At 30.9% G+C, this 3,057-nt stretch overlaps 1 pseudogene; it reads right to left on the reverse strand.

The window, feature by feature from the left end:
- Positions 1-1,462: 1,462 nt before the first annotated feature.
- LOC120141399 lies at positions 1,463-2,567 on the reverse strand (annotated as a pseudogene).
- Positions 2,568-3,057: the final 490 nt, after the last annotated feature.

Here is a 3,057-nt window from a genome sequence, read left to right on the forward strand (position 1 = left end):
CAATATTACATAAATAAATCATATAAAATGATTAATTTTTATGAAAATATATTATTTTTATTATTTTATTAAGAAAACACCTCAAATAAAACTAAATGAGAATAAATATAAAAAATTGGATGTGTGTATGAAACATAGCTTGATTTTGAATAATAGATAAATAAAAAGAATTGTATATTATTTTGTTGTTAGATTAAGATTGAAGAAGGCTAAAATTAAAGAATATTTGATAAATTGAAGAGTAAGATTTGAAAACAGAAAAAAATATGTTAAAATTTAATTCAAAATTGAATGAATAAATAATAGAAATGGAAAAAGAGGGTCAAAACTAAACATTTTATGGAATTATAAAAATTAAGGGGCTTAATTATAAATATAAAAAAATTGGTTAAATTTAAATCAAAATTAAATGAATTAATAAGAGAAATGAAAAAAGAGGTCAAAAACTAGAAATTTTACGATATTTTAAAAATTAGGGCCCTAGTAATAAATATAAAAAAGAAAAAAAGATATCCTCCTTTGTGATTTCTTCTTCATTTATCAATTTTTCATCCAATCTTATGGTAACACGTGTCGCCATATATTTGGGTGTAAAATAAAATAATTAAATTAAAAAATATCCTCCATTCGTGTTGTGACATTTGTCACAATGTGATTAGAGGACTAAATGTATAATTATGCCTATTTATTTAACTACCACGTCGGTATTTTCGTCAATCGTTAACGGCAGGTGGTTTGGTGGACAACAATTAGATAGTTAAATGATCTGATTGACAAAATTGAAAGATTGATGGCAAAAGTAAAATGGTTAAATAGTTGAGTGATCAATGGTATAGTTTACCTAAAAAAATATAGCTCAAACCCTAAATTATATTCATACATACAAACATACATACATGCATGCATACATGCATACATACATGCATGCATACATGCATACATACATGCATGCATACATGCACACATACATGCATGCATACATGCATAACTTTAAATTTTAACTATTCATATTTTTGGAAATAGATACGTTGAACATTATTTATAAAAGGTATCATTCAGGACAAGCCCGTTATAAGGCCAAGTAGCCCAAACCCTCTAACACTGGTTAAAAAGTTGGAAAACATTACCCAAAAACAATTGCACTTTGGTGGTTCTAAAGTTAAATTTTGTAAAATATTATAGGTGTTGATTGGATAATTGATTTAATCAATCAAAATTAAACCCTTTCATTAACTTGTCACGTCATAAAATTAATGACATTTAACGTCCTAGTGATCAAATCTTAATAAAACGATAACGAAAGTGACAGAACTTATGTTTTTTGAATTTAGTGCACAAAAGTGGACAAATATAAAAGATAAGTTACTGTTCTTGTAATTTACCAATGCAACGTAGTTTTCTTAACAATGAGATCAAACAAATACAATTTCCATTTGAAATGGACACTAACAGAGTTCAAATATCATGCAAAGTTGAACCAGCTTTCGTTCATTTCAAAGAAGTCACTCATCCACTCCCAATCAAGAGGCTCCTCACTGCAAAATTCGAGTAACGTTTCATCTCTCTTTGATGTACCACCTTCTTCTTCGCCTCCGGTCGATACGAAGATCATCTCGGTTTCTTTCGAGCACCAATTCTTGTGCTTACGAGCCTTTGTTTTGGTTCTTGTTTCGCCTTATTTTCTTGCTCAAACGAGAGTTCCAATAGTTCTTGATTTGGTTCCTCTATTATGTTTGAACTTTGGATTTATTGTTTCTAATTTAATTTAGCATAATTTGATCTCTTCACTTTTATAATATCATCGTTTAGTCCAAATAGTTAATAATTTAACCATTTCCATCAAAATGATGCGTAGATTTTTCTTAAAAACACCTCTTCTGAGTTGAAAGATGTGTTTTAACCAAAATGGTTAACAATGTAAATATTTAGACTAAAAATGACATTATAAAATTAGAAGGACCAAATTATGTCAAACTATAGGGACCAAAATTAAAAATTTGAGTATAGTAGAAAGATCAAAATCATAATTTGACCAATAAAATAATCTGATCTAATTATTGACCCATAAATTGCAGAAGCATATTAAAACAAACTCTGTTTTAGAGAGACAAAACCAACAACACCAAGCACGAACTAATTGATCTCAGTGATTAAAAGGAAAAGTATTATTCTTAAGGGCCTCGTGTGTGTATATTTATATATATATAACATACCTATTTCCAAGGAGTTTATGAAGCCTAGTATGAGATCCTCTTGTTGGTCTGATATATTGCCTCTCTTTATATTGGGTCTCAGATAATTCATCCATCTCAATCTGCAGCTCTTCCCACATCGTTTAAGACCTGAACAAAATGGAACCCATAAACCCATTTTTAAGCTCAATCACATGGCTGAACATGTTGAACACTTAAAAGTGTCAAAGAACCTGCTTTTGCTGCAATTGATTTCCATCTCTTTGGACCATGAATTTCAATGACTTGAGCCAGCTTTTTGTCCTCCTCGGCTGTCCAATCTCCTCTATTGACTTCTTTCGTGTTGCATTGAGTGTTTGTGGGAACCATTGGCATCTTCTTTCGCTTTATTTTCTCACCAGAGAAACACAGAGTGGAGCTATGGGGTTGCCATGTTCAGTTGGCGATGGCTATTTATGGATCAGTAGCTGGCATGCTGTGTCGGTTCCATGTAGCTTTTCTAGCTACCTTTCTTTCGGAAGAATGCAGGCCAAATTATGATTCTGGCCCTTTAGAATTACTTAAATTTAGAGAACGACGATAGTTAAAAAATGTTTAAGAATGGGTTCAATGGATGTTGGATCTTTTATCTCGAACAGTGGTGGAGTCACAGCTTGGTGAGGGTGAGCATTGAAATTCGAATTTTTTTCGATTAGTAACTTATTTTACTGATGGTGTCCACTCTGAAATTTCTCATGCCCACTCTGAAATCTGAATTTTCTTCGATTAGTAACTTATTTTACGGACGGTGTTCACCCTGAAATTATATTTATAATCATCCGATTTAAAAAATTATGATGTTAACCTATGTGTGCCCATCCAAAAA

The sequence above is a fragment of the Hibiscus syriacus genome, unplaced genomic scaffold, assembly GCF_006381635.1.
Source record: "Hibiscus syriacus cultivar Baekdansim isolate YM2019G1 unplaced genomic scaffold, ASM638163v2 tig00110799_pilon, whole genome shotgun sequence".
NCBI classification, from domain to species: Eukaryota; Viridiplantae; Streptophyta; class Magnoliopsida; order Malvales; family Malvaceae; genus Hibiscus; species Hibiscus syriacus.